The sequence below is a fragment of the Cetorhinus maximus genome, chromosome 5 (genome assembly GCF_964194155.1).
Source record: "Cetorhinus maximus chromosome 5, sCetMax3.hap1.1, whole genome shotgun sequence".
Taxonomy (NCBI): Eukaryota; Metazoa; Chordata; class Chondrichthyes; order Lamniformes; family Cetorhinidae; genus Cetorhinus; species Cetorhinus maximus.
The window spans coordinates 166,926,863-166,944,164 of record NC_135883.1 but is presented as its reverse complement, the minus strand read 5'-3'; the positions used below and the strand labels follow the sequence as shown (position 1 = coordinate 166,944,164).

Here is a 17,302-nt window from a genome sequence, read left to right as displayed (position 1 = left end):
ATAGTAAAATGATATATGCTTAGAGGCACAGGGCAAGGCTAAAATACTACATGAGCACTTTGTATCGATGTTTACTAAGGAAGAGGATGCCGATAAAATATCGGTCGAAGCAGAGGTGGCTGAGGCAATGGGTGAGTGAAAATTTGATAGGCAGGATATACTGGAAAAACTGACTTTGCCTAGGATAGAAATGATGTCTGGGTTGGATGACTTGCATCCCAGTGAGAAAGAAAAATCACCTAAAGGGTTAAATTATAAAGGAAAGCAAGAACAGAAAAATAAGAACAACAAGCCTGGACACGTGAAATGACCTGAGATCAAAGCTTAGGCAAAGAGTAGATAAAAAGGATACATGACACAATAAACACAAACAGACATAAAAACAAAAAACTACTGCGGATGCTGGAAATCTGTTGAAGGGTCATGAGGACTCGAAACGTCAACTCTTTTCTTCTCTGCCGATGCTGCCAGACCTGCTGAGTTTTTCCAGGTAATTCTGTTTTTGTTTTAAACACAAACAGATGTTGTCTCATGGAATTAATAGTACATTGTTAGAAGAGATAAGGGATGATCAAGAAACTGTATGGGTAAGCAAAATCAATTAGCTAACATAGATATAATTATAAGAGAATAAAGAAGGGCAAGTTGATAAGATCACTCAAGTTAATAGGATCAGTATGTGAATATGCTGGAGCCACGTAATTGTACTATATAAAACTGCTTGTTGAACACTGTAACGATGAGCAGGTCCGTTGTGATCTGCTCCCAATGGCCATTGTACGGTTCAGCACTTAATAAACTGTACTCTTTCCTGAAGTAACCTGCATTTGCTGTATTTATTCTTTGACAGTAAACTTGGTGCCGTGACTTGGATGACTTCCCCACTCTGAAGGGAAGCCAGTTCGAAGGCGAGGAATCAAAAGGAGACTGCCACAGCTGAAAGCTTTGAAGGGGACTCCCAGAGGAGGGGCAACATCATCCGAACTTGACGGTATTGCGGGTTGCTGCAGGAAAAGGGCCCGAAGGGTAAAGGTAGGACAATACTGTCTAAAGGTAAAGGTCGACTTAGGTATATAGGTTTCTAGATCTAGGGAAAAAGGTTGAAGTGCACTATGGGCGGATCCACATCGAGAGGGGATGTTCCGGTCCCGCCAAAGGGAACACCAGCTTATTATATGTATCAAAATTATGGTAAAAATACTTGCAAACTTTTGAAAAATTGGAATTGGATAACTAGAGATGATCCCAAGAAGCAATTCCCAATGGAAGGCACTTGGGATATGGATAAATTAGTACCTTTAAGAAAAGCGCTGGAGGGTGGAGGCAGTAAAGTTAAACAAGACCAGTGGGGTGCCTATTATGATTGGTACCAAGAAGCCAGTAAAAAACAGGCAGACTCCAGAGTTAGAGGACTCTGAGACTCGCATAATAAGCTCCTGAGAGAAGTAAAAACTCTAAAGGAAGCTAACAAGACTATTAGTGCCAGAGTGCCAACAGCATCCTTGTATCCTCCACACCCATGAGGAATAACTGAGGAAGATGGTTCCTCTAATAAATCGGATCCGATAGATTGGTTGTCCTCAATTAAGAGGGGCCTACCAAACAAAAGCCTAAAGACATATTTGAAAACCCCTCACCTGGGCAATGAAACTTTTTCCCAGTAAAAACTAGAGGTCAACAAGCAAAGGCAGAACCAGTAATGCACATGCAAGCTCTTCTTAGAGAGCTGCCTGGTGCAAATGGGAAACTGGTAACGGTCCATGCCCCATGGACCCCGGGGGATTTGAGAAATTTACCTAAGGATTTTCCCCCTATTAGAGAACAGCCAGAGAAATTTACTAAAGAACTTCTAACAGTAATGCAGTGTTATAATCCCAATTGGTCGGATATGCTGCAATTGTTGAGAGTGATAGTACCCAGCGAGGTAAGAAAAGGCTGCTCGAAGCAGCCCAGTGGCCCGAAGATGATCCAGGTCGCACTGAAGCCCTGGACGACTTTAAGGGACAACTGATTGATGCAGTATGCCCCAAAAGGGCTGATTGGTCCAAAATCCAAAATTGTAAGCAGGAAAAGAATGAATCCCCTGCAGATTTTTTAAAGCAAAGGATTAGAATCTTTGAATCTCACTCTGGGATCATCAAGCCCAGAGATGTGGCCCCAGAGGCGGTTGCAGCCGCCTTTGTGGGAGGGCTTTTGCCCAAAATCCAAAATCAGCTCAAGAGCATCTGTATAGGGTGGCAAACCAAACCCCTGACAGAGCCTCACACTGCCAAAGCTGCCTAGAACAAAGGAAAGAATAATTGGAGGAAAGGTTAATTGCTCTGCAACTTGGCCAATTGCAGGGAAACAATTTTGGGGAAAGAGGAAGGGGCAGAGGCAGAGGGAAAGGACGGCGGAGGAGGGGGGGAATGCAGGCAACCCCAGGAAGAGGTGCCTGCTTTAACTGTGGAGAAACAGGACATTGGAAAAACGAATGTCCACACGCGGGACAGAGCGCCCCTTTGAGCACAGAAAAAGCTCAATGCTAGGAGAGCCCAGGAAGTGAAGCAGCACTTAACTGCCCTTGGGTACCCCTATTCGACATGGTAAGCTATTGCAAGACTTACTAACCGCTATCCAACTTCCCTCCAAGGTTGCAGTTATTAAATGTCAGGCCCATACAGGAAACAAAGACAACATCTCCAAGGGTAATGAGCGCGCTGACCTTGCTGCTAAAAGTGCTGCTGCTGTCCCACTTCCCGATGCATTGTGTCTCCAAAACAGGACAGAAAACAAACTCCCTAGTTTACTATCGGAACTTGTGACCCTACAAGAATCAGTCCCTTACAAAGAACATAAGTCATGGATCCTTAAGGGATGTCACAAAGATTCAGATGGTCTTTGGCGATCCACAGATGGCAGACCTGTGGCCTCCAGACAAATGTTACCTTATTTAGCAAAAATTGCTCACGGTGTGACACACGCGAGCAAAGGGGGGATGATTGAGACCATCCGAAACACATGGTACGCCCCTGGTTTTGTGTAAATGTCAGCTAACCTCTGCCAAAGGTGTGCCATTTGCCAAAAACATAACCCTGGCAGGAGCAAACCTACTTGGTCTGCTGTTAAAATAGGTCCCTGTGGACCTTTTGTAAATATACAAATTGATTTTATACAGTTACCTATGGCATTAGGATATGAGTATGTGCTAGTTATAATAGATACCTTCTCTAAATGGATTGAAGCTTTCCCTGCACGTAAGGCGGACGCTATGACAGTAGCGAAAATACTGCTTAAGGAAATAATCTGCAGATTTGGCCTACCAGAAAGTATAGTTAGTGACAGAAGAACACACTTTACAGGAAAAATTATGCAAGAGATATGTAAGGCTTTGGGTATTAAACAAAAACTTGCTTGCCCTCACCACCCACAAGCATCTGGAATAGTGGAAAGAAACAATGGCACACTAAAGAATAAATTGGCCAAACTTTGTGAGGAAACTGGCTTAAAATGGCCAGATGTTTTGCCCATAGCTCTAATGAGTATGCGTTCTATACCACACTCAGAGGTGAAATTGAGTCCACATGAAATAATAATGGGCAGCCCTATGAGGGTAGGATTTAACCCCACCTAGCTAACCAAACCCTTTGATCTACATGAGGCAGATGATAAATGGATACAGTATTGTCAAGCATTAACCAAACAATTGAGATCTATTCATGCACAGGTAAAAGAATCACAAAAGAAACCAGGAGACTTCCAGTGCCATACGCTAAAACCAGGCGAGTGGGTCTTTGTGAAAGTTCACAAAAGAATGGATTCCCTTAAACCCAGATGGGAAGGGCCTTAAAACAGCAGTAAAGTGTGAAGGAAGAACCACTTGGATTCACACCTCCCACTGTAAAAGGATCCCGGCGCCCGAAGATGTATAAAGGACTGAGCTTGATCCTGGCCTTTGTGGCCCTCTGTGGAGGCTCCATAGTCGCCACCACCTGGCCATGTGCAAGAAACAGAACATACACCATTGAACTAGACTTTAAGGATCAGGTACAGTGCAATCACCCAGATGCCATCCCGCGGCGTCTGACCATGTACCATTGCCACACAATAATGTTTGAACAAACTCAAGAAAATTTGTCAAGCGTTGAACCACAAGGAATTCGCTATTTCTCTTGTGGAAATGATAGATGTAAGGTAAAATTTGATTGTATAACACTTCTGTATAACCGTATACGAACACGTCAAGAGATAATGAGTGACTCTAGTAATAATCAGGCTGTATTGCTAACGTCTAAAACCAGAAATGATGGTTCTTGCAGGGATAATAAGATCTATTATAATGATGATACCCACAAACCAGTCCTGGTGTACTGTGGAAAAGGAAATTTTAGCGTTAAACGTTTAGAATCAGGAAAATATATAGAAATGAGCGAGGTTCTTTGTCTCTCAATACAAGTTAAGGCCAGTGAGATTAATATAGCTATGTCTACTAATAATGCAGGAATGTTGTGTGATGAAGAAAGGCCAGGAGACGAAGGAGTGATAAAAGGGGAAAGAGTCACATCCACAACTTGCAAAGGACAAGATCCGACTTTGATCCTTAAGTGCGGCGAACAGAAAAATCCCAATAGTAACAATAATAGACAGGAGCGGAAGTTACAATTTAATATACTTTGTGAAGGACCTGAAATAACTATAGGTATAGGAAAAAGGGGCACCAGTAGGCTAATAATAGAAAAGCGAGACACTGATAATAATTATAGAGCTACCGCTACAACCAATAATAACCAGATACAGAAGGAACAGGGAAATGATTGCCAACTATATACCCCTAAAAAAACACAAGCCCCACTTCGGGCTTCACCCTAACCAATAGCTATCAGTGTGAAAGACAAAGCAGAGGATGTTATACTTGTAACTGGACAGAAATAAATTTAAAGCCAAACCCTTGTGGGCCATGTCAAACAACTGGCACGAAGAAGAGGATCAATTGCAGTACAAATAATCAGATTTGGGGACAGGTGGGAGGAGGATATGTCTTGAGCTGTACAGACCGGATAATAAGACGGGCGATTAGGTCTGGCCTTACGACCCCATTACCCCTCTCAACCAGCACAACAATACCCAAAACAGCTGGTACCCCAACCCCACCTCAAGATGTTACTAAAACAGTTGTCACCCAGGCACCCCAGAATGCCTCAAGTCAGAAGTAATACCACTAAACACAGGGCTAGTAATAATCCCAGAAAAGGAAGGAGTGATTATTGCGCCAGGATACACCCATGTGAAAGTAACAGTAAATCTGACGAGACTAAATATGCCAGAATGGTGCCCTAATGGGCTGAGATACCTGCATACCAAACTGTTAAGAGAGGAAGTTAGCCAAACAGGGTTGAAACAAGGAGTTGAAAAGGAGCAATTGGTGAGCACTAACACTGTAAACCCTACTCAGAAACAACGCAAAAGGAGGATACGGGAAAAAAAGACGAGAAAGGAGAGGGATCTTGGAAGTTGCAGGAATAGGTTATGCGGCAGGAACTGCCACAATAAATAACTTAGATATAGGAACTCTACAAACAGAAATTGACAAACTAAAGGCCCACATGAAGCAGATAGCCCAGGAAGGGTATAATGATCAGGAAGACACAGCCCAGACTAGTGAACAGCTGACTGTCCTTATCCAGGAAGGTTTGAAACGCCTGAAACCAGTAACTAACACGATAACTGCCCTGATTGTCAGAGAAGAGGATGAAAAAAAGAATGAAACAAGGGATGCTGTATGCACCTTATACGGGTCTTGGGTTCTGGCCCAAGTAGATAAAAACTTGTTGCAGCTTAAAAATCACCAGCTGCCAGATTGGATAGGGGAAGAGACTTTATGAAAATGGGTGCTAGGGTCATCCCTAGCAAATGTTGATGTCCGAGACTTCTCTCTAGCCACCCGCAACCCCCACCTTAAGAGCAGCAAAAAAAAAAGGAGGAAACAATAATCCTGGGTATGGTTCTACACATACCTAAAACCGAAGATGATACGTTGAGATCCCGACTATATCGGGTCGAAAACGTGGGCTGGGTAAAGGAAAGGGTGTGGTTGACAGTCCCAGAAGCCCCAAAGTGGGCAGTGATAATGAATAACTCAATGAAAGGATTGCAAAGGGAACAATGTCATCAGACGGACGATATCTGGTTGTGTCCAGACTACGCCACCATAAATGAAGGGACATGCGGTTTAACCCATTGGAATAATCGTTTGATATATGTCAACCCGACTAAACATAATGGCTCATATTTCGGAAAAACGCACAACACAACCCACTATTATATTGTAACCACTAACCTAACTTACACTATACGGGACAAGGTCTGCACTTTGCCAGGCTATAATGTAATAATTAAAAACCCTAAAGAGCAGGTAGTCTTCGGAACTGACACCCTGGAATCTATACCAAAGGACACTAATCCACAAGTTGATGCAACAATACAGCACACGGACAATGATGCCACAATATGTGAGTTTGCACCTCCTGTTTTGCCTACACTCCCTCCAATCGGAGCTGATTGGGAGCAACTGATAAAAGAAACATGCAACATAATTCACAAATGGAAAACCATTGAGCAGAAGATTCGGACTGATCAAGACATGGCTAATGAACTATTAAAGGAGAACTCTTTTGTGTCACAAATTTGGAATTGGGGTATGAATGTAAACGTACATCCCTGGCTGAGAATTCTCTCCCATGTCCTGGTTATTATTCAGGCCTTGATAATTGTAATCCTCATTATTTTATCCTGCCAGCTTAGAAGGAGGATCAACAAGTGGGAAAAGGACAAGTATAGAAGGGAAATGGCACTACTGGGAAGGGACTAAGGGGATTGTGCTACAAAGCACAAAAGGGGGGACTGAGAAAGAAAAATCACCTAAAGGGTTAAATTATAAAGGAAAGCAAGAACAGAAAAATAAGAACAAGAAGCCTAGACACGTGAAATGACCTGAGATCAAAGGTTAGGCAAAGAGTAGATAAAAAGGATACATGACACAATAAACACAAACAGAGATAAAAACAAAAAAACTACTGCGGATGCTGGAAATCCAAAACAAAAACAGAATTACCTGGAAAAACCCAGCAGGTCTGGCAGCATCGCCGGAGAAGAAAAGAGTTGATGTTTCGAGTCCCCATGACCCTTCAGCAGAACTGAAGTTAGGAGAGGGGTGAAATATAAGCTGCTTTAAGGTGGGGGGTGGGGGAGAGAAGTGGGTGGGGGGGGGGGGGCGCGTTGTAGGGACAAGCAAGCAGTGATAGGAGCAGATAATCAAAAGATGTCACAGACAAAGGAGCAAAGACGTGTTAAAGGTGGTGATATTATCTAAGAGAATGTGCTAATTAAGAATGGATGGCAGGACACTCAAGGTACAGCTCTAGTGGGAGTGGGGTGGAAAGACTGACAGGGCATTACAGGTATAGGTTTAAAAATAATGGAAATAGGTGGGAAAAGAAAAGTCTATATAAATTATTGAAAAAAACAAAAGGGAGGGGGAGTTTAAGATCTAAAGTTGTTGAATTCAATATTCAGCCCGGAAGGCTGTAAAGTGCCTAGTCGGAAGATGAGGTGCTGTTCCTCCAGTTTGCGTTGGGCTTCACTGGAACAATGCAGCAAGCCAAGGACAGACATGTGGGCAAGAGAGCAGGGTGGAGTGTTAAAATGGCAAGCGATAGGGAGGTTTGGGTCTTTCTTGCGGACAGACCGCAGGTGTTCTGCAAAGCGGTCGCCCAGTTTGCGTTTGGTCTCTCCAATGTAGAGGAGACCGCATTGGGAGCAACGAATGCAGTAGACTAAGTTAGGGGAAATGTAAGTGAAATGCTGCTTCACTTGAAAGGAGTGTTTGGGCCCTTGGACGGTGAGGAGAGAGGAAGTGAAGGGGCAGGTGTTGCATCTTCTGCGTGGGCATGGGGAGGTGCCATAGGTAGGGGTTGAGAAGTAGGGGGTGATGGAGGAGTGGACCAGGGTGTCCCGGAGGGAATGATCCCTACGGGATGCCGCCGGGGGGGTGAAGGGAAGATGTGTTTGGTGGTGGCATCATGCTGGAGTTGGCGGAAATGGCGGAGGATGATCCTTTGAATGCGGAGGCTGGTGGGGTGATAAGTGAGGACAAGGGGGACCCTATCATGTTTCTGGGAAGGAGGAGAAGGCGTGAGGGCGGATGCGCGGGAGATGGGCCGGAAATAGATGTTGTCTCGTGGAATGAATAGTACATTGTTAGAAGAGATAAGAGATGATCAAGAAACTGTATGGGTAAGCAAAATCAATTAGCTAACATAGATATAATGATAAGAGAATAAAGAAGGGCAAGTTAATAAGATCACTCAAGTTAATAGGATCAGTGTGTGAATATGCTGGAGCCATGTAATTGTACTGTATAAATACTGCTTGTTGAACAATGTAACGACGAGCAGATCGTTGTGATCTGCTCCCAATGGCCATTGTATGGTTCAGCGCTTAATAAACTGTACTCTTTCCTGAAGTAACCTGCATTTGCTGTATTTTTTCTTTGACACCAGGTTGCTAAAGGATGTGGAATTGGAGATAATAGAAGGGCTTGCCTGGATATGGAGGAGATGCCAGGCAATTAGAGCGTAGCAAACGTGACACCCTCATTCAAGCAAGGGTATAAGGACTGTCCTACAAACTAAAGGGCAATCTGTTTGACATCAGTGGTGGGAAGGTTTTAGAAACAATAATTGGGGGGAAAAAATCATTAAGTCTCCAGGCACTTAAGAGAGTTTTGAGTTCATTAAGGAGAGCTAGCAAGTATTTGTAAAAGGCAGATCGTGCTTGACTAATCTAATTGAATTTTTTGATGAAGTAACAGAAAAGGTTGATTAAGGGAATAGTTGTCTATATGGGTTAGTGTTTGACTAAGTATTAAAAAAATCGAAGTTCATGAAATAGGAGGGTTAGTGTCAGCTTGGATTAAAGATTGGTTTAAGGAAAAAGAGAGTCAATGGTTGTTATTTTGGTTAAATGGTTGTTTTTCAGACTAAAGGATGGTAGACAGTGGTGTTTCCCAAGAGCCACTGTTCAGACCACTGTGTTTCAGGGTGTACATATAAAAGACTTGGACGTTATAATAGAGAGCGTGGCAAACAAAGATGATGAAACTAATCCACTGCAACAGGACAGAGATAGGCTAGCAGACTGGGCAGATAAGTGACAAACAGAATTTAATAAAGGAAAAGTATGAGGTGATGCTTTTTGGCAGAAGGGATAGAGGGGGCAATATAGACTTGATGGCACAGTTCTAGAGAGTGTGCAGGGACATTGAGACCTCCGGGTTCATGTGCATAGATCTGTGAAGGCAGCAGAACATATTGAAAAAGTAATTTGCAAAGCATATGAGATCTTGGGTTTCATAAATAAAGTATTAAGCACATAAATGAGGAAGGTATGCAGAACCTTTCTAAAGCTCTGGTCAGGCCACAGCTAGAGTATTGCATCCAGTTCTGGTCACCTACTTTAGAAAGGATGTGAGGGTTCTTGAGAGGGTTCAAAGGAGATCTACCAGAATGCTTCCAGAGATGGGGGATTTTATCTCTAAGGTTAGGTTGGAGAACCTGAGGTTGTTCTTTTGAAGCAAAGGAAATTGAGGGCAGATTTAATAGAGGTATCCAAGATTTTGACAAGGTTAAATCAGATGGACAAAGAAAAGCTGTTCCTCATCGGCTGATGGTACAAGGACTAGAGGACACAGGATAAAGATTTTGGGCAAGAAATGCAAGCGGTTGCGAGGAAAAACATTTTTAGACAGCAATTGGTAATGGCCTGGAACTTGATGACCACGATGGTGATGAAAGCAAAGGTGGTCAATGGCTTTGAAATGAAATTGGATGGGCAGTTGAAGGAAATAAACTTGCAAGACTGCAGGAATTGAGTGGAGGAATGGGACTGACTGGATTCGTCTAGAAAGCCAAGATGGATTCGATTGGTCAAACTTTTCTTTCATTCATTCATGGGATGTGAGCTTTGCTGCTTAGGCCAACATTTATTACCCATCCCTAACTGCCCCTTAGAAGGTGCTGGTGAGCTGCCTTCTTGAACCGCTGCAGTCCACGTAGTGTAGGTACACCCACAGTGCTGTTAGGGAGGGAGTTCCAAGATTTTGACCTGGCGACACTGAAGAAATGGCAATATATTTCCAAGTCAGGATGGTGAGTGGCTTGGAGGGGAACTTCCAGGTGGTGGTGTTCCCATCTATCTGCTGCCCTTGTCCTTCTAGATGGTAGCGGTCAAGGGTTTGGAAAGTGCTGCTTAAGGAGCCTTGATGAGTTCCTGCAGTGCATCTTGTAGATGGAAATTCACTTTTAAAATATTTAACATCCAAATTAATTAATTAAATAGAACAGAGATGGCTGGGCAGGTGATGTTTGCAGCTGTAGCATGTGGGAGCTGGTGCGATCCACGGTGACCACAACTGCAGTACGTGTTGGCTGCTTGAGGAACTCAGGCTCAGATTTAATGAGCTGGAGTCTGTGCTGCGGACACTGCGACACATCAGGGAGGGGGAGAGTTACCTGGACACTGCTTCAGGAGACAGTCACACCCCTTAGATTAATTACATCAAATTTGGACCGTGGTCAGGGACAGGAGGGTGTGACTGAGAGCGAGGCAGGTATGGGGATCCAGAGCTTAGCTTTGGAGGAACCTCAGCCGGTGCCCTTGTCCAATAGGTACAAGGTTCTTGTTCCTTGTGTGGATGAGGCACAGACTGCAGGGAGGATGAGCAAACTGACCAGAGCTCCGTGGTACAGAGCACCATTCAAGTGGGGGGAGAAAAAAGAAATGTATTAGTAATAGGGGATAGCATAGTTAAGGTAATGGATACTGTTCTCTGCAGCAAAGACAGAGGGTCCCGAAGGCTGTGTTGCCTACCTGGTGCCAAGGTTAAGGACATCTCTTCTGAGCTGGAGAGGAACTTGGAATGGGAGGGAAGAATCCAGTTGTCGTGGTCCACGTAGGTACCAACGACACAGGTAGGACTAGGAAAGAGGTTCTGCTGATGGACTGCGAGCAGCTCAATTAAAAAGCAGAACCACAAAGGGTTTTTCGGATTACTTCCTGAGTCAAGTGCAAATTAGCGTGGGGTAAATAAGATTAGAGAGGTAAATGCGTGGCTCAAATACTGGAGAGGGAGTGGAAATGGGTTCCAATTCACAGGGCACTGGCACCAGTACTGGGGAAGGAGAGAGCTGTTCCGTTGGGACGGGCTTCATTTGAAACATGCTGGGACCAGTGTCCTGGTGAATCATATAACTAGGGCTGTAGATAGGACTTTAAACTGATTAGTGGGGGTGAGGGTTCAATTGAAGGGAAGTTTAAAAAATCAAAAAGAAACGAAAGAGCAGAAGTGCAGGGTAGTGAAGAGGCGAACGATAATCAAAGTGTGACAGGAAGGGGCAGAAAATATAAACAGAAGAGTGCAGCAGAAATTAGAACCAGAATGAGTAATAATGGTAAAAAGCTGAAGCTTAAGGCTCTTTATATGAATGCACACAGCATTTGTAACAAGATAGATGAGTTGACGGCACAAATAGAAATAAACGGATATGACTTGATAGCTGTTACAGAGACATGGTTGCAGGGTGACCAAGGCTAGGAACTCAATATTCAACGGTATTCAACGTTCCAGAAAAACAGGCAAAAAGGAAGTGGAGATGGAGTAGTTTTGTTAACAAAGGAAGGTATCAGTGCGGTGGTGAGTAGTGGTATAGGTGCAACAGATCGTGTTGTGGAATCAGTTTGGGTGGAGATGTGGAATAGCAAGGGGAAGGAGTCATGGGTGGGAGTCGAAAGTAAATTGGCATCCTTGAAGGATGTGGCTGGAGAATTGATAACAGGGAACAGGGGAATGGCTGTTAACTATAGGCCCCCGAAGAGTTGCCTCACTGTTGGACAAAGTATAAATCTGAAAATAATGGAGGTGTGTGGGAAGGGCACTACAATTGTCATGGGTGATTTTAATCTGCATATTCACAAATCAGATTGGCAGGGGTAACATGGAAGACAAATTTGTAGAGTGCATCAGGGATTGTTTCTGAGAGCAATACGTTGCAGAACCTACCCGGGAACAGGCTATTTTAGATTTATCAATCCTAACTCATTACACATTACTATGAGATCTCGTAGTTAAGGATCCTCTAGAGGATAGCGATCACAACATGGTAGAATTTCAAATTCAGTTTGAGGGCGAGCAACCAGTGTCCTCAACTTAAATAAGGGCAATTACAGAGATATGAAGAAAGAGTTGTCTAAAGCGGGTTGGGAAAACAGACTAAGGGGAAGGTCAGTGGATGAGCAATGGCAGACATTTACGCAGGTATTTCATGATGCTCAGCAAAAATTTATCCTTGCCAAAAAGAAGGGCTCAATGAGAAGGATGAACCACCCATGGTTAACGAAGACCGTCAAGGAGAGCATCCAATCAAAAACTAAGGCATACAAAGCAGCGCAAACTAGTGGCAGACCAGAGGATTGGGATTTTTTAGGAACCAGCAGCAGACGACTAAAAAGCTAAAGAAGAGGAAGGAAATTGGCAAGAAATATAAAAACAAACAGCAAGAGCTTCTACAGGTATATAAAAAGAGTGGCTAAAGTGAGTGTGGGACCTTTGGAGGATGCGACTGGAGAATTGATAACGGTCAATAGAGAAATGGCAATTAACATAAATCAATATTTTGCATCAGTCTTCACAGCGCAGGACATTATAAACATCCCAATGATATCAGATAAGCAAGGAGCTAATGGAAGGAAAGATTTTGTAACAGTCTCTATCACAAGGGACAAAGTAATGGGACTAAAGGCAGACAAGTCACGAGGACCTGATGGCCTGCATCCAAGGGTTTTAAAGGAAGTGGCTGCAGAGATAGCGAAGGCATTCGTCGAAATATTCCAGAACTCACTGGATTCCAGGAGGATCCCAGAGGATTGGAAAGCAGCTAATGTGACGCCCCTGTTCAAGAAGGGAGGGAGACAAAAAGAGGGAAACTATAAGCCAGTCAACCTAACATCTGTCATTGGGAAAATGCTAGAGTTAATTATTAAGCAAGAAATAGCGGGACGTTTAGAAAAGCTTAACGCATTCAAACAGAGTCAACATGGTTTTGTGAAAGGCAAATCATGTTTGACAAATTTCCTATAGTTCTTTGAGGATATAACAGGCAGACTTGATAAAGGGGAGCCAGTAAACGTAGTCTATTTGGATTTCCAGAAGCCATTCAATAAGGTGCCGCATAAAAGGTTATTGCACAAGATAGGAGCTCACAATATTGGGGGTAATGTATTAGCATGGATTGAGGATTGGTTAACACACAGAAGGCAGAGAGTCGGGATTAATAGGTCTTTATCAGGTTGGAAAGACGTAACCAGTGGAGTGCCACAAGGGTCAGTCCGAGGGCCTCAATTATTTACTATCTATATTAATGACTTGGAGGAGGGGGCAAAGTGTAAGGTATCCAAATTTGCCGATGATACAAAAATCGGTGGGTGGCCATGTTGTGATGAGGACATAAGGAATCTTCAAGGGGATATAGATAAGTTGAGTGAGTGGGCAAAAACTTGGCAGATCGATTTAATGTAGGAAAGTGTGAGGTAGGAAGAATCAAAAGGCAGACTATTAATTAAATGGAGAGAGACTCCAGAAAAGTACAGCACAGAGGAATTTGGATGTTCTTGTGCATGAAACACAAAAAGGTTAGCATGCAGGTGCAGCAAGTAATTAACAAAGCAAATGGAATTTTGGCCTGTATTGCTGGGGGTTGGAGTTTAAAAATAGGGAAGTCTTGCTACAACTGTACAAGGTGTTGGTGAGGCCGCACCTGGAGTACTGTGTACAGTTCTGGTCCCCATATTTAAGAAAGGATATACTGGCATTGGAGGCAGTTCAAAAGAGACTCACTAGGCTGAATCCTGGGATGAAGGGGTTGACTTATCAAGAACGGCTAAACAGGTTAGGCCTTTATTCTTTAGAGTTTAGAAGAATGAGGGGTGATCTTATTGAACATAAAAGATTCTGAGGGGGCTTGACAGGGTAATATAGAAAATAGGAGGAGTAGGCCATTCAGCCCTTCAAGCCTGCTCCGTTATTCATTATGATCATGGCTGATCATCCAACTCAATAGCCTGCTCCCGCTTTCTCCCCATATCCTTTGATACCTTTCACCCCAAGAGCTATATCTAACTCCTTCTTGAAAATATACAACGTTTTGGCCTCAACTACTTTTAAGTGGTAGCGAATTCCACAGGCTCACCACTCTCTGGGTGAAGAAATTTCTCCTCATCTCAGTCCTAAATGGTCTACCCCGTATCCTCAGACTCTGACCCCTGGTTCTGGACTCCCCCACCATTGGGAACATCCTTCCTGCATCTACCCTGTCTAGTCCTGTTAGAATTTTATGGGTTTCTATGAGATCCGTCCTCATTCTTCTCAACTCCAGCAAATATAATCCTAATCGACTCAATCTCTCCTCATATGTCAGTCCCGCCATCCCAGGAATCAGTCTGGTAAACCTTCACTGCACTCCCTCTATAGCAAGTACATCCTTCCTCAGATAAGGAGCCCAAAACTGCACACAATATTCCAGGTGTGGTCTCACCAAGGTCCTGTATAATTGCAGCAACACATCCCTGCTCCTGTACTCAAATCCTCTTGCTATGAAGGCCAACATACCATTTGCCTTCTTTACCACCTGTTGCACCTGCATGCTTACTTTCAGCAACTGGTGTACGAGGACGCCCAGGTCTCATTGCACATTCCCCTCTCTCAATTTATAGCCAATCAGATAATAATCTGCCTTCTTGTTTTTGCTACCAAAATGGATAACCTCATATTTATCCACATTATACTGCATCTGCCATGCATTTGCCCACTCATTCAGCTTGTCCAAATCACACTGAAGCATCTCTGCATCCTCCTCACAGCTCACCCTCCCACCCAGCTTTGTGCCATCTGCAAATTTGGAGATGTTACATTTAGTTCCCTCATCTAAATCATTAATATATATTGTGAATAGCTGGGGCCCCAGCACAGATCCCTGCGCTAGCCCACTAGTCACTGCCTGCCATTCGGAAAAAGACCCGTTTATTCCCACTCTTTGTCTCCTGTCTGCCTCAGATGTTGAGACGGTCTTTTCACTAGCGGGGGAATCTTGAACTAGGGGACATAAATACACAGTAAGGGGACACTCATTTAATACAGATGTGAAGGAATTTCTTCTCTCAGAGGGTGAGGAATGTTTGAAATTCTTTACCCCAGAGAGTTGTGGAGGCCAGATCACAAAGTATTTAAAGAGGAGGTAGATAGATTTTTGAAGTATCAGGGAGTTGAGGGCTATGAGGAGCTGGCACGAAAGAGGAGTTGAGGCAAAGGGCAAATCAGCCATGATCTTATTGAATGGCGGGGGAGGCTTCAGGGGCCAAATGACCTATTCCTGCTCCTATTTCTTATGTTATGTACACCCTGCTGCCACTGTGCATCAGTGGTGTGGAGGGAGTGAATGTTTATGGACATGGTGCCAATCAAGTTGCTGCTTTGTCCTGGACAGTGTCCAGCTTCGAGTGTTGTTGAAGCTGCACTCATCCAGGCAAGTGGGCTGTATTCCATCACACTCCTGACTTATGCCTTGTAGATGGTGGACAGGCTTTGGGGAGTCAGGAGGTAAGTTACTTGCCGCAGGATTCCTAGCCCCAGACCTGCTCTTGTACACACAGTATTTATATGGCTGGTCCAGTTCAGATTCTGGTCAATGGTAACCCCCAGGATGGCGACAGGGAGGATTTAACGATGGTAATGCCATTCAATGTCAAGGGACAATGGTTAGATTCTCTCTTGTTGCAGATGGTCACGAAGTGACCACAAAGTGATGAAGCAACTGAAGATGGTTGAGCCTAGGACACTACTCTGAGGAATTCCTGTAGTGATGTCCTGGAACTGAGATGATTGACCTCCAACAAGCACAACCATTTTCCTTTGTGCTTGGTATGATTCCAATCAGTGGAGAGTTTTTCCCCCGATTCTCATTGACCCCAGTTTTGCTAGGGCTCCTTGATGCCACGCTCGGTCAAATGCTGCCTTGATGTCAAGGGCAGTCACTCTCACCACACCTCTGGAGTTCAGCTCTTCTGTCCATGTTTGAACCAAGGCTGTAATGAGGTCAAGAGCTGAGTGGCCCTGAGCATCAGTGAGCAAGTTATTGCTAAGCAAGTGCCGCTTGATAGCACTGTTGATAACTCCTTACATCACTTTACTGATGATCGCAAGTAGACTGATGGGGCAATAATGGGCCAGGTTGAATTTGTCCTGTTTTTTGTGTACAGGACATGCCTGGGCAATTTTCCACATTGCTGGATAGATGCCAGTGTTATAGCTGTACTGGAACAGCTTAGCTAGGGATGCACCAAGTTCTGGAGCACAAGTCCTCAGTAATATTGCCAGAATATTATCAGGGTCCATAGCCTTTGCAGTATCCAGTGGCTTCAGCCGCTTCTTGATTTCACATGGAGTGACTCGAACTGGCTGGACACTGGCATCTGTGATGCTGGGGTCCTCCGGTGGAGGCCGAGATGGAGTATCCACTCAGCACTTCTGGCTGAAGATGTTGCTAATGTTTCAGCCTTATCTTTTGCACTGCTGTGCTGGGCTCCTCCATCATTGAGGATGGGGATATTTGTGGAGCCTCCTCCTCCAGTGAGTTGTTTCATAGTCTACCACCATTCACGAATGGATGTGGCAGGACTGCAGAGCTTAGATCTGATCCATTTGTTGTAGAATCACATAGCTCTGTCTATCGCTTGCTGCTTATGCTGTTTGGCACGCAAGTAGTCCTGTATTATAGCTTCACCAGCTTGATACCTCATTTTTAGGTATGCCTGGTGTTGCTCCTGGCACGCTCTCTTGCACTCTTCATTGAACCAGGGTTGATCCCCTGGCTTGACGGTAATGGTAGAGTGGAGGATATGCCGGGCCATGAGGTTACAGATTGCGGTTGAGTACAACTCTGCAGCTGCTGATGGGCCACAGCGTCTCATGGTTGCCCAATCTGGAGTTGCTGGATCTGCTCAAAATCTATCCTATTTAGCAATAGCCTCCTGATATTTCAAAACAAAAACAGAATTACCTGGAAAAACTCAGCAGGTCTGGCAGCATCGGTGGAGAAGAAATCAGTTAACGTTTCGAGTCCTCGTGACCTTTCGGCAGGCTTTTTGTTTTTATCCTGATATTTCATACTGACTGTATGAAAGCTGAGCACCATCAAGCAGTCTGTGTACTGGAAAA

General features: G+C 44.1%; 1 protein-coding gene across 4 annotated transcripts in view; it reads right to left on the bottom strand.

The window, feature by feature from the left end:
- Positions 1 to 17,302, bottom strand: part of cul9 (cullin 9) — a 318,678-nt gene that overhangs the window by 229,981 nt on the left and 71,395 nt on the right. The window lies entirely within an intron of this gene.